The sequence below is a fragment of the Tursiops truncatus genome, chromosome 10, assembly GCF_011762595.2.
Source record: "Tursiops truncatus isolate mTurTru1 chromosome 10, mTurTru1.mat.Y, whole genome shotgun sequence".
Lineage (NCBI taxonomy): Eukaryota > Metazoa > Chordata > Mammalia > Artiodactyla > Delphinidae > Tursiops > Tursiops truncatus.
The window spans coordinates 12,687,956-12,710,158 of record NC_047043.1 but is presented as its reverse complement, the minus strand read 5'-3'; the positions used below and the strand labels follow the sequence as shown (position 1 = coordinate 12,710,158).

The window sequence follows — 22,203 nt, the reverse complement described above, 5'->3', positions numbered from 1 at the left end:
GATAAAATAAGTTCCACCTGAACTCACGCCGACCACTTGTGGCAACTTCGGTTTCCTGCTGGGTCACAAGTAGCTTGAAGTCGACAGTCAGGAGGTATCAAATCATTATCCCAAATACTACAAGCTGTTTGCTTTTACCAGTTGGGGGAAAACTAAACACACACCGAAGCCGTGAGTTTTCAAAAAGCAGCTCAGAGGCTGATCCCCACATCTTGGGTTTGTACCACACAGGTCCACATGCTGCACGCGGGTCCGCCTTGTAAAAACATGTGTCACTGGGCTCCAGCTCATGGTATATGCGGGGTGGCTGGACCCGGGAACAAGGCTGCTGTTGTTTCCAAGCTCGAACAGTTCTCGGCCTCGATGGTGTCCCTTTAAGGGAAATCTAGGGAAATGCTCTTGCCAGCGCTGGGATTTTATTTGCTAGAGGCCAAGTAGCAATGGCATGTGTTGGTTCCATAGCAACATGTCTCTGCAGCCAGAAAAAATATAATGACTGTGGCAGCCAGTGTATCCCGGGCAGGTTGAGCACAGCCCCGATGCCTCCTTTTATTTTCCACCTTATCCTGGCCCGCCTTTCCCCTCCTGTAGAGAGTGTGGGCTGCTATCTCTGCTATTAACACTTGCCTCCTGTCCCCACCGAGCTGGGGACTCGAGGAGGGAGGCGGTGTCTGTAGTAAAATTCTGCAGGGCCCCGAGTGTGCCAGCAGAGCTGGCAGAGCCTCCCTGCCTCAGCAAAGCCAAGTCGGCGGAGAGTCTGTCCTTTTCATCATCCCTGTGGCCAAGCAGCCCTGGCAGGGTGGCTCAGTGGGCAGGGTACTTCCTGTATATTGCGGTCAGCTGCTCCTGGCTGGAAAGGGGGCAGGGAAACAGCGGTGTGAGATCTAGGGAAACAGAGGACCCGTTTAATGTGCTCCACAGGGATTGAGGAGACCCCTCCCGGGGCAGAGTGCAGTGCCAGGCACGGTAGGGCTGCACCCAGAGATCAGTGCACGTGGCACACCTTCTAGGCGCTTCCACCAGAGATGCAGTTTCCAATTGCAGTCTCTCCAGTGTGTGGGGTTGAGGTTTTAACATTTCTCTGATGTTTTCTCTAAAATCCTCCATGAAACCATTATAATCACTCTTGATATTAACAGATGCTTTTTTCCCCCTAAACTCCTGAAACATTTAAAAAATCTTTACCATCTATTTGACATTTGGTTTGTATTTCCTTTTTTAATACATAATGCTTTGTGGGCCTGAACTCTTTCTAGTTAGAGGGTAAGGCCTTCAAGGTCAGGAACCATCTATCTTTCTCTTCATCTGTTTTTTATTTTTTGCTCTAACGCTCAGAACTGAGCTCTGTAGATAGTAACCATACATTAATATTTCTTCATGATAACATTATAGTCTCATCCAGTCTCATAAGGAAGCTTTGAGGCAAGTGTGTAAATATACTAAATTCTTTTAAATTCTTCAGAGAAAAGATAAATTCAAGAAATTCTTTAACTGCTGTGGTTTAAAAAAAAAATGTAGATATGAAATCACAAGGTAAGAATATCTAAAGACTTCACATTTCCTCTTCTTCCTCTTTGTGGCTACTGACCATGACCTGTGTACCATAGGGTTTCACAGTGGCACTGAAGTCATCCCCCCCCCCCCAGCCTTCTTCTCCCCCAATATTCACTACTTTGGTTGAATTAGCCTTACTATATACCTTTTGGGCCAGGCCTCTCAGTCAAACCCCTAGCCATGTCTTTGGAGCTATTAAGTAAGAGATTGGAAGGATTTTTCAATAAGGTGACAGGTTTGATAGATTAGGATAGTAGTTCCTAATTTAGTTTTGAGGTCTGTTGGAGGAGGGAAGGTTTTTATTGTATAAAAGCCTTTATCTTCAAAGGGTACTCTTCCCTTCCCAAGTCCTGAGCCAACTGAGAACCAATACAAGTGTAACCATAAGGCAGATGGAGCCAGGGTGCACCTCGGTGACTGACGACAGTTAACTGAGTTAGAAGTTGTATCTCAGGTTGGGAACCAAAGAGCTTCCCAACTCATTCTCTAGTCTGGGCTTGATCACAGTCTACCCGCAGGAAAGTTTTGGGTCTGCAGGCCACTGTCTGCGTGAAGAAGGAAGGAAAAAGAGACCCCAGTTCTATGCACAGCCCCCCACCCCGTGCTCAACATTTTAACTCTACCCAGTGGTGGATTAACCCTACCCAGTGGAGTTAGTTTCTCAAGGAGAGGCATGGTCCACGCCGGGTTTAGCCTCCAGCCAGCTACCTCACTCCACATCCTTGGGAAAGAAAAAGGATGAAGTAAAAAAAGGCCAGGAGGCCTTTGAGAAAATCCTTCCCATAGAAAATAGAGGAATGGAGTGTGCTGTTGACCTCGGGCTCTGCTCTCACCTCTCACTCTCCACGCTTTGGTCCCCAGTCTCCCTCTGGCCATCTCACCCACTGGGTTTTATTCGTAGCTCCTTGGTTCGTATATCTGTTTACTGGTTTATTGTTAGTCTCCTCTTTTAGAACGTTAGTGAAAGCAGAAGCCTCATCCGTATCATTGACTGCTGTATTGCAGTACTCGAAGCTATACACGCACATAGGAGGCATTTGATTAAACCTTTCAATACATTAAATGTTTTTATGCCTCTTCTCACGTTTAATTGCCTGGATGTCCTTGTGCCCCATCTTGCCTGGCACATACCTATTCATATCATAACACTCAGTTCATCTGTCAGTTCTCATGGAATCTTCCAGTTTCCTTTCTTCCAAGGGGAAGGAGCACCTTTTTGTTTGTAACCAGTTGCCAGGAGTTGTGTGCGCGCGCGCATGTCTGCATCTTCTTTGAGTGTGTACACCTGTGTGTGCTCTCTTTCTGGATATGGTTCTGTAACACTTAAGTTCACTTATTTGTTTATATATTTATCACCTTTACTGGATTGTAAACTCCTTGGGAACTGGGAAACCTTATGTCCCTGTTTCTGTAATACCTGCCATGTAGTAGGTACTCAGTAAATGTAAGTGATATTAGCACTCTTTACCACATGCCAGGTACTGCTGTGTCTTAGTGCTTAAAACAACTTTCTAAGTACTTGCGTGTATTAATGTATGTAATCCTCACAACAACAAGCTTACCAGATACATTTTTTTTTTTTTTTTTTTGGTACGCGGGCCTCTCACTGCTGTGGCCTCTCCCATTGCGGAGCACAGGCTCCGGACGCATGGGCTCAGCAGCCATGGCTCACGGGCCTAGCCGCTCCACGGCATGTGGTATCTTCCCGGACCGGGGCACGAACCCGTGTCCCCTGCATGGGCAGGCGGACTCTCAACACTGCACCACCAGGGAAGCCCCAGATACATTTTTAACTCTCACAGATAAGGAAACTGGGGCATAGAGAGTTGAGGTGACTAGCCTATGGTCTCACAGCTAGTCTGTTTCTATAGCTGTTACTGTCTGCTGATTCTCCGAGAAGGACCGTATAGACGGACGAATGAATGACTAAATGGGAACCCTAGAAGCCCAGATGCATATCGTTAAACAGGGCCACAGTAAGAAACGATCACCAAGCCAACCTGTGATTAGCCATGGTTGATGTAGGTCCCTGGATGAATCCCTGAAGTTTTATAGTAGCTATTGTGCTTAATCCCTAATTATCCATGCCAGCAGAGTGGTATTAGTTAATGGAAGTAAATAATTGTCATTATATTTGGGGGATTATTTCTTAATGGGAAGATTGTTAAATCATCAATTACGAGTTACAGTTGCTCTGTGTAAGGCTCACTGCTAAATTTGGGGAGAACTGGGAGGTCAGAGGAAGTGAGTTGGAGGGTGAAAAGGAGAACTCAGGAGTATAAACTAAGGTGGTCGTGTTTCACAGGCCCTTGCTTACTTGAAGAGGTACGATGACAGGTAAAGTTAAGGAAATCAAAAGAAGTAAAGGGCAGTCAATATGAGAATCACAAGGCATTATTACACATGATTAATTGCCAAATGGTGATAGTAGAGAAAATGCAAGTCATCGTGTTAGTCAGGATAGGATGGGCCTCATGCTTCAGAGAGGCAATCCTAAACTCTCACTGGCTTAACCAAGTAGAAGTTTCCTTCTCCCTCAGTCAGCATGCGCTGTGAATCTGGTGTCTCTGCAGGACACCGTCCTCCACGCATGGCTCCCCAATGCAGGCTGCATGGATCTTTTCATCCTACCAGCTAGAGACCTCCCTGTAATCACAGGGGGAGAGAGAAAACTTGGAGAATTACACGAGCGATGCAATGCTTCAGAGCTTTGCCCTGGAAAGGGCATGTACCACCTGCTATGTCCTAGACAAGGCATTCAGCCTTTTATACGTAAGCTCCCACCTTTCCAATCCTCAGGTTCCTTTTTGTGTTTCTCCCACCCAGCACACGGTAGGTGCTCCATGAGTATCTGTAGGGTGAAGGAATGAACGAACGTAGCGATGAATTGTCACTCGTGACTGATTGTGTTTGTAACAGGAATGCACATGACGGCCCCCGAACCCAGACTTGGAAAAACTAAGCCTGGCTTGAAGATGTTGATTAAAATTAAAAGAGCATTATTTAAAAAAAAAAAATAATAATAACAGAGCTGACATTGATTAGCCACAGTGCGTGGAAGATCATGAAGACATGAACAGATTAAATCCAACCTAGCTGGTGGTTGAGCCCTTGATAAAGCCCAGCCTTTCACGCTTCAGCCCTGTCCCGGCCCTGTCACTGTCTGTCCCCTGCGTGAAGTCACAGTTCATGTGTTACCTGGCGCCAGCTGCCCTTCTAGCCTTGTTCCTCCTGAACCAGGTAGAGATTACTGTCCTCATTTTAAAACAAAGAAACTGAATTAAGGGGAGGTTAACCTGTCCAGGATGCTGCCGTGATTCCAGCCCAGGTGTGTTCGACTGCACTGCACCGTCTCTCCCCTGCGTCAGGCTCTCTCGCACGTGCACCTGCTGCCTCCAGTCCTGGAGTCTGGCAGACGGCAGCATCCACCTCCAGGTCAATGGAGAAAGGGGGTTCCGGACAGGGGCAAAGCGTGGCTGAGCCCAGCATAGCAGCCGACTGTGAAAAATAGGTTGGAAACTCTGTGTGTGAATCAATATGGAAAGCGGTATGCTCAGAGAGAGTGGGGCAGATCGCACTGGAAAGGTAGGGAGGGGTCACAGCACATGTGTCAGACCAAAGAACGGGGCCTCTCAGCCACGTCTCCATGTGTTGTATTTGATCAAGAGAAACCTGAGGGCTTCCCTGGTGGCGCAGTGGTTGAGAGTCTGCCTGCCGACGCAGGGGACACGGGTTCGTGCCCCGGTCCGGGAAGATCCCACATGCCACGGAGCGGCTGGGCCCGTGAGCCATGGCTGCTGGGCCTGTGCGTCCGGAGGCTGTGCTCTGCAACGGGAGAGGCCCCATCAGTGAGAGGCCCGTGTACCGCAAAAAAAAAAAAAAAAAAAGAAACCTGAATGCTGGGAGTCCCAGGGATCACAGCCACTAACAGATTCCTAGAAAATGGGGCTTGTTTCTGGTTTGTGGGGGGTGGTCGGTGGAGATGGAGGGGCCCTGCCTGTCTTTGTTTTAATGTGAGCAGGGCAGTACTGTGGAGCGGGTCCTGAACTGAGGGTTCGTAATCACTGGAGATCTTTCAGCAAGCTGGTGATGGGACCAGCCTTGTTTCAGTGAGATTAGCTTTACAACTGTGTTCACGGCCCAGGAGATGGTGGGGAGAAAACCAGAGACGGGGGCCCTGGTTGGGAGGTTATTACAGGCAAAAGGAAATAAGACTTTGAAAACTTGGGAGCATTATGAAGGGACAGATGTGATTGACACTACAAGGAAAAAATTGACCAAAACGGGATGATTGTGTGGATGTAAGAAACAAGGGGGGGAGTTGGAGACTCCTTTTTGAGACTGACTTTTTGAGCCCAGGTGGCTATTGAAGGTGTCCTATGTTATATATTTGTTGAGCTTTTTTTTTTTTTTTTTTTGCGCGGTACACGGGCCTCTCACTGCTGTGGCCTCTCCCGTTGCGGGGCACAGGCTCCGGACGCACAGGCTTAGCGGCCATGGCTCACGGGCCCAGCCGCTCCGTGGCATGTGGGATCCTCCCGGACCGGGGCACAAACCCGTGTCCCCTGCATTAGCAGGCGGACTCTCAACCACTGCGCCACCAGGGAAAGCCCTTGAGCTTATTTCAGTAACAGTGTTGTTCTATGAGTTGAGGCTTCTTGGGTAGAATTGGCAGTAGCCTTAGACCAAGATAAGCCCCCTTTGAGTAACTGCGTATCGTCTTAACCCCAACCTTATCTCTTCCTGCCCTGCCCTCCCCAAGGTTTAGGATCAATTCTTAAATCAGCAGCAAAGTCATCAGGCTGCAATTTCATCTCCGTCGTGGCCCTCTAGTGGAGATAATGGCTTAAACGTGGGCCGTTTAAACGTGGAATTAAATGTTGCAGCATCTAGCCCCTGATGAGAGAGGGCTCACCGTCCACGCAGTGAGAACTGTCTTTCTCTCCTGCTGGTTTGCCTCGTTACCAGACTCAAGCTCCCCATGGCTCTGGGAAACACGTGGCAACATTTTGCTGGTTGGTCAAGATTTTGCAAGCTGACAGTTCATGTGAGCTTCACAAGGCCACCGCACATTGCTTTCTTGGTCGTTTTAGTCTGACAGGAGAGTGCCAGTTTTGATAGAAGGGAGAAAGAAGGCTGATGTGACAGAAGGGGAATGTTTTGCATTCCCATTTTACTTTCTGGGACTAGTCGTATCACATTTCATAGGCGCCTGTCTCTAGTGGCAGAGGACAGTCTAATGAGAGAAGCTAAATTGTATGCAGTTCACACACCTCAACTCTTAGCTCCCAAGAACCAGAGTGAGTGCTGAGTCCCTGGGATTCAGGAGTCCATCAGTCCCAGGTCTCTTTTCCTTGAATATAGGCTGGAGTTGGAGAGATGCTAGCAGGGGAGAAGAAAACTCCTAACCTCCTGCCTTTCTTCTTCTCTGCTTTCTGTGTGGGTCTGGGAAGCTGGCATCTCTGGCCAGAGGTGCAGGAAGTGTGATAGAGGAGGAGAGCTTCAGGTCGCCGTCGCTCTCCCTGGAATGCCCTTGGCCCTTCTGACACTGCCCTTGGTGGGTAGACCTTCCCGCTTGCCCTAGTTGGCAAGAGAACTGCTCCTCTCTATGAAAGCTTTGCCCCTTCTCCAATCTGAGCAAGGAATAGGGCCCTGCTTCGAGTGGGAGACACTTGGCATTCCCCATTATTTCAAGCCCTCTTACCAGCCCATAAAATCACCACAATTTGTTAGATTGATTCTTAAGATTCCTTTGAAATAGCAAGATGATCGGAAACCTCCATCATGTTTGGGATGGGGGAGGTTGTACATTTAAACAGAAGCGCTGAGCTGTTTATAGATTGTGCTGTATTATGTTTCAGGGAGAAGGTGGCAGTAAGCTTTGTTCCCCACCTTGTATAGTTTCAAGAGTAGTTTCTCACTTGTTACTAGAAGGCTGTAAACATTTCGAGTCTCCAGTGATATCTATATTCTTTTGATGTACTTTGCAGAGAAACTCAAGCAGGAACAGGCTTCAGAGTAAGCTAACGAAAGCATCTTGGGCTTTTGATCACTTTCCATTAGCATGAACGGTAATCTCTGTCCTGTCGGATTTTGTTTGAAAGGGCGTTTGCTGTTTAATGAAGATAAACACGTTGCTGGGTATTTAATACGTCTTCTCAACTCAGGGACTGAAAAATTCATACGTGAGATTAGCCCTGTTGCCAGAGAGGGGATTTTCAATGTCCCAAACATTTCTCCAGCCATTGGCTGAACTTCTGAAATGTGCCTGTGCTAAAAAGAGCAGATACCGAACAGATATGTCATTTACAAAGCCTTCTTTTTCAATGGTGAGTCCCAGGGGCCTTTCAACCAAGTTGTTGCTATGTAATATTTGGTCAAAGCAAACCTGAGTGTAAGGAGGACACGTGATCACAGCCGCTCACAAATTCCTAGAAAGTGATGCTTGTTGTTTGTTGCTGGTTAGATGGTGGCCGTGTGGGGCAGGGGGTCTGAGCCGCTTTTCTTGTCACTGTTTTAATGCATATTCTGCTGTTGCTACTGACTCTGGCTCTTGCTCTGACTTGCAGGAGGGAGAGTATAACTGCGCTTCTTGGTGTCTGAAAACCTATGGGGAGAAATCTGAGAAGGCAGGTCGCAGGGCCAGCCATAGGCTTTGCTCAGCCCATTCTGTTGCTCTTTGCTTGCTGACATATTGGGAGAAAAAAAAAGGCTTGGGTTCTAAAGTTGATTCTGTCTTAAGAGAAGAGTGCCTTTTAAATGTTTAGAACTTGGAAATGCTGTTTTTAAAATAAATTTAGTATTTGAAAAACAGGTGTCCAAGGAGTACAGATTCCTAATTGAAAGAGAACAGTAAACAAAGCAGTCGCTTCCCTGTTACTGTAAAGTGCTTTCCTTTCCTACAGAGTTGAGGGGCGGATTGGAGATGCGCCTGTGGTCACATGCAGCTGTTTCCAGGTTCTGTGACCGTGGTAGATTCCATGGCTCCACATCAGAGTCACTTGTGTCTTCTGCAGGAGTTATTTAGGGCCATGCAAACAAGTGGTGCTTTCTGAGGAAGGGGGACAGTGTATTAAAACCCTGTGGTGAAACCTTTCCTATCGGCCTGGGTGGCAGAACTTCTGAGGGTGAGAACATTCCTGTCGCTGTGAGGCTGAGGGGAGGGGGTGCCCCGTGTGTTCTGCTGCCAGCTCACACCTGGCTGCCTCGGGGCATCCTGTCCTGTCACTAGACTTCCCCTCGAGTCTGCACAGACATCAGAGGGACCTGGTGAGGAGAAGGATGGGAGCAAGGTCAGAGCCGCACGCTTAGCAGCTCAGGTGCAGGAGGAAGCCAGGCCACCTGGGAGGGTCCTCTGGCAGTGGGTCAGCCACTCGGGCAGCGTGGTGGCCTGAGACTGACCTTCTCACCCCTGCTAATGCCCCACAGAGTCCATCCTGTTTGCTCCAAGCCTCCGCAGCCTCACTTCTCTGTCCCCTGCTCCCTGAAGGCCACTTCTGCAGTGGGTGTATTAACTTGAATTTCTGAGATCATGAGTGAGCAGTTTGGAGAAGAAGGTAGGTGCTCCAGGCTTCTACCCCTAGTCCTGCAATAGACTCAAGCTTATTCACTTAGTGTCTCTTGTGTTACAAGACAAAGGTTAGGGATAAGTCCTATTATGGAATTATTATGTTTGCTGCCTGTCCATTTATGAGGGGGAGTGGAAGATAGAGGCAGGTGCCCTGTAAATTCCCATGCACGGTTTCTCCTGTTTGAACTCAGGATAATTTGATTCGTGTGCGGATGCCCCCTAGTGGCCAGCACGGGGCCCTTGAAGAAGGACGGTCCCAACTGCCACGGCCTCCCATCCCCAAGGAAACGCAACGCCCACTTCACAGGAGTTGAGTGTCACATCAAGTCTGTATTTCCTTACTACGCTTTGTCTACCACGTAGGAAAAAAATCCAAAGCATTGTTACAGAACAGAGAAAGAAGTACTATTGCTCCACTAAAGGAGGAGAACTCTTAGGTCTGTAGCACATCTGTATTATAAGTCTACTGGATGTGACAGAAGACCCTTTAAAGCTTTGATGTAAATATTTTCACGGCCAACCGATGCACTAAAGGAGAATTATACTATTGGCAATAGTGGGCAAGTCGTCTGCTGGCTTCCTACCCTTAAGTAGACAAGCTTTATAAAACTTCAGAATTTTCTCAGCCGTTTAGTTGGCCAAGGCAAACTTTGTTTTCCTCACGCAGAAGGTTGATATATATAGTTAACCTTCTGCTTGCTGACTCCAGAGCTTTAACATAGTCTTATATAACGAAAGCTTTATTCACTCATGATTATCTTTTGAAGGAATTGTGTAAATTCTGTTTCTGATGAATTTTTTTTCTAGTCAGCTCAACCAGTCAAGTATGAAATGAGTGGCTAGTGTGAGCTTGATCAAGTGCATAGGAATCACCTTGGGGTCTTGTTAAAATGCAGTTTCTGACCCTCCAGGGCTGAGGTGAGGCCCGAGATTCTGGATTTCTAAGAAGCTCCCAGGTGATGCCAAAGACCGCACTTAGGGAAACAAAAGAATAGTTGAGTAGCAAGGTGGTAGGTGATGCAGTCTGTGTCCTCCAGAATCTTATGAGCTAAAAAGGGACTTGAAAAAGTATACAAGTAATTAGGGCATAAGACAGAACGTAATGAAATGTACAATGAAAGTAAAAACGTGCTTTAGGGAGTTAGAGGTGGAAATGATCGCTTCTGCTTGGGAAGATCTGGAAAGTTTTCATGGAGAAGGTGATTTTTGAAATTGGAGTTGAGGTTTCGGTTAGTCTGCAGCAGCGGTGGGTAGGGGTGGTGAAGGCAAATGAGTCAAAAAGCATAGATTCTGGAAAATGAAGCGTATGTCCAAGGAACAAGCAGCAGCCCATTTGCCTGGGGTGGGGAAGGTATGAGATACGGTTGGAAAAGTAAGTAGAAGTGATACTATGGACTGTCAGGCAGTGTAGGATGAAAACTCTGGACTAAAATCAAGTAGATTTTAGTTTGTAGATTTTCTGATGAAGCCCATTCTAACTGCTGTGAGGTGATAACTGCATTGTAGTTTTGATTTGCATTTCTCTAATAATTAGTGATGTTGAGCAGCTTTTCATGTGCCTCTTGGCCATCTGTATGTCCTCTTTGGAGAAATGTCTACTTAGGTCTTCTGCCCATTTTTTGATTGGGTTGTTTGTTTTTTTAATATTGAGCTGCATGAGCTGTTTATATATTTTGGAGATTAATCCTTTGTTCGTTGATTTGTTTGCAAATATTTTCTCCTATTCTGAGGGTTGTCTTTTTGTCTTTGTAGTTTGCTTTGCAAAAGCTTTGAAGTTTCATTAGGTCCCATTTGTTTATTTTTGTTTTTATTTCCATTACTCTAGGAGGTGGATCAAAAAAGATCTTGCTGTGATTTATGTCAAAGAGTGTTCTTACTATGCTTTCCTCTAAGAGATTTATAGTGTCTGGCCTTACATTTAGGTCTTTAATCCATTTTGAGTTTATTTTTGTGTATGGTGTTAGGGAGTGTTCTAATTTCATTCTTTTACATGTAGCTGTCCAGTTTTCCCAGCACCACTTATTGAAGAGACTCTCTTTTCTCCATTCTATATCCTTGCCTCCTTATAGATTAGTTGACCATAGATGTGTGGCTTTATCTCTGGGCTTTCTATCCTGTTCCATTGATCTATATTTTTTTGTGCCAGTACCATATCATATTGTCTTGATTACTATAGCTTTGTAGTATACTCTGAAGTCAGAGAGTCTAATTCCTCCAGCTCCGTTTTTTTCCCTCAAGACTGCTTTGGCTATTCGGGGTCTTCTTTTGTGTCTCCATACAAATTTTAAGATATTTTGTTCTAGTTATGTTTTTAAAAAAAATGCCACTGGTAATTTGATGGGGATTGCATTTAATCTGTATATTGCTTTGGGTAGTATAGTCATCTTCACAATATTGTTTCTTCCAATCCAGGAACATGGTATGTCTCTCCATCTGTTTGTGTCATCTTTGATTTCTTTCATCAGTGTCTCATAGTTTTCTGAGTACAGGTCTTTTACCTCCTTAGGTAGGTTTATTCCTAGGTTTTTTGTTGCAATGGTGAATGGTATTGTTTCCTTAATTTCTCTTTCTGATCTTTCATCCTTAGTGTATAGGAATGCAAGAGATTTCTGTGCATTAATTTTGTATCCTGCGACTTTACCAAATTCATTGATTAGCTCTAGTAGTTTTCTGGTGGCATCTTTAGGACTCTCTATATATAGTATCATGTCAACTGCAAAGAGTGACAGTTTTACTTTTTTTTTCAATTTGTATTCCTTTTATTTCTTTTTCTTCTCTGATTGCCGTGGCTAGGACTTCCAAAAGTATGTTGAATAGTAGTGGTGAGAGTGGACATCCTTGTTTTGTTCCTGATCTTAGAGGAAATGCTTTCAGTTTCTCATCACTGAGAATGATGTTTGCTGTGGGTTTGTCATATATGGCCTTTATCATGTTGAGGTAGGTTCCCTCTATGCCCACTTTCTGGAGAGTTTTTATCATAAATGGGTGTTGAATTTTGTCAAAAGCTTTTTCTGCATCTATTGCGATGATCATATGGTTTTTAGTCTTCAATTTGTTAATATGGTGTATCACATTAATTGATTTGTGTATATTGAAGAATCCTTGCATCCCTGGGATAAATCCCATACACCATGGTGTATGATCCTTTTAATGTGTTGTTGGATTCCGTTTGCTAGTATTTTGTTGAGAATTTTTGCATCTGTATTCATCAGTGATACTGGTCTGTAATTTTCTTTTTTGTAGTATCTTTGTCTAGTTTTGGTATCAGGGTGATGGTGGCCTCCTAGAATGAGTTTGGGAGTGTTCCTTCCTCTGCAATTTCTTGGAAGCTTTTGAGAAGGATGGGTGTCAGCTCTTCTCTAAATGTTTGATAGAATTCACCTGTGAAGCCATCTGGTCCTGGACTTCTGTTTGTTGGAAGATTTTTAATCACAGTTTCAATTTCATTACTTGTGATTTGTCTGTTTATATTTTCTGTTTCTTCCTGGTTCAGTCTTGGAAGGTTATACCTTTCTAAGAATTTGTCCATTTCTTCCAGGTTGTCCATTTTATTGGCACAGAGTGGCTTCTAGTAGTCTTAGGATGCTTTGTATTTCTGTGGTGTCCATTGTAACTTCTCCTTGTTCATTTCTAACTTTATTGATTTGAGTCCTCTCCCTCTTTTTCTTGATGAGTCTGGCTAAAGGTTTATCAATTTTGTTTATCTTCTCAAAGAACCAGCTTTTAGTTTTATTGATCTTTGCTATTGTTTTCTTTGTTTCTATTTCATTTATTTCTGCTCTGATCTTGATGATTTCTTTCCTTCTGCTAACTTTGGGTTTTGTTTGTTCTTCTTTCTCTAGTTCCTTTAGGTGTAAGGTTAGATTGTTTATATGAGATTTTTCTTGTTTCTTGAGGTAGGCTTGTGTAGCTATAAACTTCCCTCTTAGAACTACTTTTGCTGCATCTCATAGGTTTTGGATCATTGTGTTTTGTTGTAATTTGTCTCTAAGTATAAGTGTTCTCCAGTTTGTGAGTCACCCACCCAGCAGTTATGGGATTTGATTTTATTGTGACTGCGCCCCTCCTACCGCCTCATTGTGGCTTCTCCTTTGTCTTTGGATGTGGGTATGTTTTTTGGTGAGTTCCAGTGTCTTCCTGTCAATGATTGTTCAGCAGTTAGTTGTGATTCTGGTGCTCTTGCAAGAGGGAGTGAGCGCACGTCCTTCTACTCTGCCATCTTGAACCAATCTCCATCCTTGCGCTTCGTCTAAAATAGCTTCTTACCCTGCTTTGCTTTTTTCATAACACTTTTTGCCATCTGACATTATGATTTTTTATTTGTGCCAAGAATGGCAAGTAGGGCCAAGCCTTGCCCTCAAGGAGCTTATAGTCAACTGGAAGAGATAGACAGTAAATACGTAAACGAATATATATAATGAGAAATGAAGGGAAAATGAGAAAAAATAACAAGGGGGAGGGATGGAGCCACTTCAGCCTGGGTGGGCAGGAAAAGCCTGGCTTAGGAGATGACATTAACCTGAAGATAGGCAGAGCAACTGGCATATGCAAAAGCCTTGAGATAAGGAGTGCTTGGCACATTCAGAGAACCTGATCTTGAACCCATGTGGCTGAAGACCAGGGTGAGTTAGAGGGCTATGAAGTTAGAGTTGGCAAGCCACAGATAGTGAAGAGCCTTGGAACTGACAAGGAGGTTCGATTCTGTTAAGTACCTGGAAAGTCACGTGAGGGCTTAAACACGCAGGGTGGATTAGAGGATGGCAAGAAAGCAGGGAATGGGGAAGGAAAACCTGTAGTTGGCCTGAGAGGAAGTGATAGTGGTTTGGACTTGAATGGTGGTAGCAACCTCAGAGAGAGGTAGGTGAGTTCAAGACGCATGTATTCTCAAGGTCAGCTGTGCAGGACTTGTAGTTTTCTGATGTGGATGAAGGATAGGGACGTGGTCACCAGGATAATTCCTAGGTTTCTGGCTTGAGCAAGTAAGGAAATGAATGTGTCGCTCACAGAGATGGGGAGAACAGGCACAGAACAGAATTTTGAAAATGTTGAGTTTAAGGTGTACATGACATTCTTTTTTCTTTTTTTAATGTGGTGGAATACAGAATTTCCCATTTTAATCATTTTAAGATGTTCAGTTCAGTAGTGTTAAGTCTGCACATGTTGTGCCCCCAATCTCCAGAACTCTTTTCATCTTGTAAAACTGAAACTCCACATTCGTTAAATAATAATTTCCCGTTCGTCTCCCCCAGCCCTTGGCAAGCACCGTTTAACTTCCTGTCTCTATGAAGTTGACTACTCTCAGTATACCATATAAGTGGATTCTAGATACCATATAAGTATTTGTCCTTTTGGGACTGACTTATTTCACTTAGCACAACTTTCCTAAGGTTCACCCATACTGTAGCATATGTCAGAATTTCCTTCCTTTTTGAGGCTCAATAATATTCCACTGTATATATATACATTTTGTTTATTCACACTCGGGTTGCTTTCACCTTTTGGTTTTTGTGAATAATGCTGCTATGAATATGTGCGTACAAATATCTGTTCAAGTTCCTGCTTTCAATTCTTTGGGAAAATACCCAGAAGTACAACTGCTGGATTGTATGGTGATTCTATTTCTAATTTTTTGAGGAGCCATTGTACCGTTTTCCACAATGGCTTCACCATTTCACGTTCCTACCAGCAGTGCACAAAGGTTCCACTTTCTCTACATCCTTGTCAGTGCTTGTTTTCTGTGTTTTTGATAGTAGCTATCTTAAGGGGTGTGGGGTGGTGAGACATTTATTTTGTTCATAGATATTTCAGGTAAGGTGTTCCGTCTTCAGATCTACAGATCAAGAAGAGGTTTGGGTGTGAGATACATGTTCAACTTTAAGCTATCATCCATCCTTTCAGTGAGTTTTTTTTTTTTTTTTGGCCAATTTGACTGTAAACATTTTTTTTTAATATATTTATTTATTTTTGGCTGCATTGGGTCTTTGTTGCTGTGTGGGCTTCTCATTGTGGTGGCTTCTCTTGTTGTGGAGCACGCAGGCTTTGGTAGTTGTGGCTCACTGGCTTCAGTAGTTGTGGCTCGCCGGCTCTAGAGCACAGGCTCAGTAGTTCTGGCACTACGGGCTTAGTTGCTCCACAGCATGTGGGATCTTCCCATATCAGGAATCGAACCCATGTCCCCTGCATTGGCAGGCGGATTCTTAATCACTGCACCACCAGGGAAGCCCGACTGTAAACATTTTAAGAAGTTAGAGATTCAGCTCAAAGAATCAGATTTATACTTAAACTATTTAGCCTCACAAGCATTTTTTTTTTTTTTTTTTTTTTTTTAATTTTTGGCTGTGTCGGGTCTTTGTTGCTGCGCGCGGGCTTTCTCTAGTTGCAGCGAGCTGGGGCTACTCTTTGTTGCAGTGTGCGGGCTTCTCATTGTGGTGGCTTCTCGTTGCAGAACACGGGCTCTAGGCGCATGGGCTTCAGTAGTTGTGGCTCGCAGGCTCTAGAGCGCAGGCTCAGTACGTGTGGCGCACGGGCTTAGTTGCTCCACGGCATGTGGTATCTTCCCGGACCAGGGCTTGAACCTGTGTCCCCTGCATTGGCAGGTGGATTCTTAACCACTGTGCCACCAGGGAAGCCCACAAGCATGTTTTGAAGTCATAGTAGATTAACTTAAAAACATTCCTTTTTTTTCTACTTTCATATTAGTTTTGTAAACAAAAATAATTTGTTTACAACTTCATAGTGCTAGTGTCTTTGTCATCTTTTGAACCACTTTATAAGTCATCTGATATAGCATTCCAGGGCAGATTATCTTGACTTCCATCTAAGTCATTTGAGATACAAATATGTTTTGAATCTGTGTGTGATGCTGTCACCAAGAATTTTATCCCAAGCCACAAGTACCCATGTCTATATCTATTGATTACATTTTAAATACCTTTCCAGCCAAAACAAATCACATAGCCAAGCTCAGTTTACGTGAACATGGACAAGGAGGCATGATATATTGGGGACCATTACTATAACAATATGGGTACCAAACAATATTGAGAGTTTTTTTCTATCCTTCCAGTGAGTATGTATTTACGAACTATACAGCATAACCACTTACTGTGTTGCTTTAGAAAGCAGTCTTTAAAATCCTTTTTTATTTATGTGACATTCATTCTTTTCAACTGTAAAGTCGTACTCCCAAGAATAATTACTAGCTAAATCTCTTTTCTTCCTTGAAAAGAAAAAAACAGCAATGCTGCTAGGTGACTCTGTAAGCATGCAAAACTAGAACTCAATCTTTTCTGAGGGATACATTTGTGAAGAACCTTCCCTTCGCCTTATACTCAGGCATACATTGTCAATTATAAACTTGGCTTTGGAGACTTCAGTGTGAGGAAGTTTCCATACAGTGAAAGTCCTTAAACACTAAGTAGTGATTGAGCCCATTTCCCATAAAGGTTTGCTAAGAAAAATACTTGTCCTGCCTGTTTGAAGTTCAGTCTTTCCTAGAGGCATAAGAAACCATTCAGGGTTCATTCTGACTTCGCAAAGCGGACCCATCTGTCCATCCATTTATTTCTTCATGAATTTCAGGCACCTTCTACAGTTTAGAGAATTTCTAAGCATAATGTAATAGAAAAGCTTTATTTTTATCAGTTTGGGCAAGAAAGGGAGGAATAGCAACAAATATTTAAACCAAAAAGATTTGTATCGCTGTTACCTCAAAAACTGGACAAATCCGTATTGAAAGTTCTTAACCAAATCTCATAGATTTGATTTAGGAATTCCATTATATTTTAAGACTCGAAGCATGATGATCTGTTTCTGCAGTGATAATTTGGGTAAGGAAGAGAGGGTTCTGAAGAAGCAGCCTTAATATATAATATGGGAGGAATATATGTATTTGGTCGCCAGCTGGTCATTTGTCTACCCATCCATCCATCTTAATTTATTTTTACCATTATCAACTTAATACAGTGTCATCAGTAATCACAAGCATGCCCTTTACTCTCTTAGCGTAGAAGAGAATTAGGTAAAAATAAGTACTGCAAAAATATTTTTCCTCTTACCTTTAAGTTACAAGCTTTGCATCCTAATTAGGCCCACTGGGCAGAGTTCATCACTTTGACTTCCCTAAAACAAATACTAATACTGTTCATTTCACGTCTTTGACCTGGGAATTGCAAGGTGATTTACCAACCGTAACTCATCCATCCTCCTAACACTTCTGAACAAGACATCAGAATTCTTGAACTCAGCATAAAAATAGGTTCTTTGTTTTCCAGAGAATCTAAATGGTTTGCTACCATTAAATAAGAAGTGAGGAGAAGAATTAAAGCTAAAATTGTCCTTTTCTAAACTACTGCTTGGTGACCTGACCTACAGAAAATGTCTTATTTTCTGGAAATTAAAAAAGGGGGAGGGGGTGGGCAAGCATCAGCTTTGCTCATGTAAAAGTATTAAATAAGACCATACTAGAGAAAAATCATTAGAACCTCCAAATGACCATTTTCCTTAAAACACTTTCTTCATTGGATTCGGTTCTTAATAAAATGATGAACTTGAAAATGATACAGCCTGCTTGCTGTCGCCCAAAGGATGAATCATAGCATGTGAACAAAGGAAAACGAATCACCAGCTAAAAGGTCCAGCCTCTCTGTCACCCTGGTAATAGTTCTCCTTTTTCCAGGGCTTCCAATGGTCTTCCATTCCTGTGTAACTCAGTTTATAATAAACCCTGATGCCAAGATTTTTCGGTCAGTTCCCTGCCCAAACCACGATCCTCTCAGCCTGGGAGTAGGCACTGTCCCGCAGATGAAGTGAAAAGGAGAATCACAAAAAGAGGATTATTTCTTCTGGGAGGAAAAGGGATAGTGTACTGCTCATTGTGACATCGTTCACAGTGCCTGGGTCTGTGGAGGCTTTTATGAGAAAGCAGAGATTTTTATAATTCACTTAGTCTGGCAAGTGAAGTAACAATAAAATTCCTTAAATGTCTAGAAGATAGAAGCACAGCAGTTTGTTCTCACTCATCTGAAGTTATCACCGAGACCCTCATTTGCCTTCTCCCTGACCGTGCTTTTGGAATGAGGGCCTCGTGACAATGCACACGGGTTGGTTATAGTACAAAATTTCAGGAAATTTAAATACGCTGTAGACAGTCAGCTGCAGTTTTGTTAAGGAACAAAGCCTACTTTTTCAGCACATCTGTCTTGTGTTCATATTAAATGCCACCCTCCCCCCTTTTTATGCAAGGGGAAATCTCCAGATCTCATTGCTGTGGCTAACTTCCTAGTAGGCTGCTGGTGCCCTTATTCCTTCCTGTGAAGCCCACAGGTGTTCTTTACCTTATTAACTTTAAGATTTGGGATGTCCAGCCCACCCTAATGATAGAAACTCAAAAATAGGACTGATACCAGCATCCTAGGCACACCTGATAGGGACCTTTTCCATGCTGTTTACTTATTTCTTGGTAAAAAAACAAAATCTGGTGGTATTGGTGCTGGCTGGTTAAACTTGGTAGGCATACTGATGAGTCAAGGTTGACATGTGGGTTGCGATGTGCTTGTTGCCTTCTTTCAGTCAGGGCCGGTTGCCCACCTCATGTGTATCTAGATATCCAAGCTGATCGCAGCCGAGAGGGAGAGCTTTAGATTGTGTCTGGCTGAGTTTTGGCCCCTTGCTCAGTGATCTAGGCTCCCCAGAGGGTGTATGTAGTTAGCTGATATGAAGTGGAAGGTAGTATCTGTGATCCAAGTCGGAAAATAGAACGAGAGCTACAAAAGTGGAAGCAGGGGAGCTGAACACAGGAAGAGGTGGGCTCTTCCCTTCAACTGGCCCCAGCCAGCCGTGCAGAGTGGGGGGTATCTCAGCTCTTCCCCTTGAGGACTCTTGGCGAAGCCAGAGAGGTACTGAATGTTGGTGCAGGAAGGAGGTCAGGAATATCTTAACCCTGTTTGAATGTTAATCTGCCCTGTGTAATTTATACACGGTGAACCTGAGGCCAGAGCAGTGGAGACTTTTAGGGCATAGCAGTTAGCATGGGATCCCAGCCTGGCGTCCGGGTCACCTGCTGGCCTCTACCATCCACCAGAATGACTTGTCACCCTTTTTAAGTCCTTCTACTCTACTTTGCTTCAGAGTCCTCTAAGTGTAAGATCAAAAATGTGATCATGAGACGCAAACACTTTAAACTAGAAATCTAACTGTACAAATACAAAATATATACTGGCTTTCTCTGATTTCTTATCCACTGATGATAAGGTGCTCCATAGATTTAATGATTAGTTTCCTGGGGGAATGAAAGACATGCTCTCACTTTTTTTATGTGCTCATGATATATAAAACCAGTCCTAAGTTCAGAAATGTTAAAATATGGAACATAAAATCGTCCGGATATCACATATAAGCTATGTGTATTAGGTATAGGCTCTTTGACACACATGCATCTGTTTCTTAAAGGCATGCATTCCGTGGAGCCCCAAAGAGTCCTGGGGTGAAAGCTGACTCCTAACAGTTCCTGTTAATAGGGATCAGCGAGGGCTTAAGAGAAAAATCCAGAAAACTCATTTCTAGCAACCTAAACTGCTAGCTAGTAGCTAGGAAGTTTCACTGACCATATGTCTTGACCACATTTCGCACTAAGGGAGGTCCCAAGTGTGGATGAAAAGGCGTGAGATGATATACAGCAGGTGGGGCAAAGGGGAAGTGAAGAACTTAAAAAAGGTTAAGATGGTACAATTTATGCTCTGTGTATTTTGCCATAATTTGTGAAGTATGTACCTATATATGTCTATGTATACTTATATAAATGTTTTCCACGGGTTGGATGAAAATGGTTCAACCCATGTCACTCATCCATCCATCCATCCGTCTTCATTCATTCACTCAACAAACATTTATTAAGCCCCTACTATGTGCTAATACCTGTGCTAAATTGTATTGTACCATTGAAAATACAATATACTCTCTGTCCTTGACTTATTTACAAGTTAGTGTACATGAATGCCACATGAACAATAACTACCACCCATCATGGTGAGGCAAAAATGAATGCATATACGGACTTAAGACAGTACCCAGCTATGCAGCGTTGTGGTGTCTTGGCACTTGTCATGTAGGTGAAGGACATGAAGGGCTCACGTGCTGAGGGACAGCTTGGATAAAGCATGGGGAACAAACAGGTGGTGCATAATGCATGCAGTGAACAGTTGGCACTCCATTATTGATGACTTAACGATGTGTCATGTGGCTGGTGGCGTGGTGAGCTCATAACGCTGTGAAATAAAGGAGTGAAGGTGCAGAGGGTACCGTATGCCATGTTAAGGACTTCAGACTCCCCAGACCAGTGGCCTAAGGATTTCTCAAAGCTTCCCAGACGCCTCCAGAAGTCTTTGGTGGTGATGCAGGGCAGGTAGCAGGTGGAGAAACAATAGGTCAATGTGAATAGTCTGTTTTATTTAGTTTATGTATTAGGTTTCCATTGATATATAAGATTTCATTTGAAGGCACTGTTCTAACTTAAAAAAACACATTTGAAAATCACTGGTGATGAAGGATCACCAAAAATTATTAGAGTTGGTAACAATTATTTTATGTTTTACAAAGCAGTATTCAGAGAGATGAACATGTTTTCTCCATTTCTGAACCTCACCTAGCAGCACTTTGCACATCATAAATATTCAATAAAATGTTCAGTGGGAATATTTTAGGGATATGACTTGTGTACTGTTGCCATAAGGGTGAATTTAAATAACATATTGCCCAGTAACTCAAAAGGAATTTGTAGAAATATAAACTCACTTTCCTCTCATTCTCTTTTCCTCATGTAAAATTGTACTGCAGTCATTTTTTTTGAGTTTCCTGTCTGTTGTTGAGACATTAGCTTTTATAGTTTGATACCTTGGACCTGGTTGACAATCTGATTCTGTATGTGGGATTGAACTTGGTGGAAAATAATAGTTAATTGTATTTTTTAATGCTTACAGTGATATTCTGGGCAAGTTCTGTTTCTTTCTGGACGGAAGCCAGAATCCTACTGTTTTTCAATTTGTTTAAATGCAGCCGCTTATACAACATATGTACGTGTTCAGTGGAAGATAAAGGGTATCATTATTTTTAGCCTATTACAAAGAAAACCACATTTTACTCTTAAATCTCTTGATAAAAAGTAATTTGAACACAATTTCTGCACAAGTCATTTTCAGGAGATTGGCTGTCAAGTGTATTTTTTTTAAAGTAGCACTCTCGTAAGAGCCAATGAGACTGTGCAAATTTAGACATATTCTAAGCCTGGGATATGGTTGAAGATGTCAGTTTTTAAACAGCACTTTGAGAAGTAGTTAGCTTAAAAGTATAGCAATTCAGGGCACACGGAGAATGATTTTGAAGAGTAAAGTCTTGATACACTGGAAAGAAAGTTGACAGATTCACTACAATTAAGAGACAAGCAGCTACAACTCCCACTTGTGAAAACTTTTCTCATCAAACCAACTTCTGACACTGGCCTAAGAAAACCTCCAGCAAATTCTTACTCCTTTCCAGCTCCCAATCTGTTGTATAGAAATTCTCCCAGTTTCCTTACATAGTAATACACAGATACAGAATTAAAGCATGGCAGCCCACTGCCCCTAGTCTTTCAGATCTATGCAAAATGACCAGACTGAAATCTGTTTTCCTACAGGCCTGGTATGTGTGTGTGTGTGTGTAGTTGCACATGTATGGACCCACACATTTGTTTGAGTGCAACAATTAGAAAGAAGAGGGAAAAGTGACTTGAAATTCACTTCCCAGCTTCTCCTACCATAACCAATATGTTATATCAATTCTTTTTTCTACTTTCTACTATGGTGGAAAGGCTTGTGAACGTGTCCCATGCTTTGACAGGCAGGATGATATCATGTGGAGGTTGTGTCTTCTCTACTCTAAGAATAGGAATATTTAAGTATGGGCATTTTTGCCTGATATCCTTGGGTCTTTCTGTTTCCCACTGATTGAGCTTGGTAATCAGATTTAGGCATGAGACTAAATTCACAAGTGAACGAAGTGTTAGTTTCCTCTGTGTTCGTTGCTTTTGTACCACAATAAAGGTG

At 43.2% G+C, this 22,203-nt stretch overlaps 1 protein-coding gene across 29 annotated transcripts in view; it reads left to right on the top strand.

Moving 5' to 3' along the window:
- The window catches only part of ATXN1 (ataxin 1), a 398,514-nt gene that overhangs the window by 210,259 nt on the left and 166,052 nt on the right, over positions 1-22,203 (top strand). The window contains exon 1 of one of the 29 annotated variants that reach the window (XM_073810373.1): positions 9,088-9,110. The exons of the other annotated variants lie outside the window; for them this stretch is intronic. The gene's annotated coding sequence lies outside the window, so the exon portion shown is untranslated. Of the gene's footprint in view, positions 1-9,087; positions 9,111-22,203 lie in introns of those variants that run through there. 29 annotated transcript variants of the gene reach the window in all.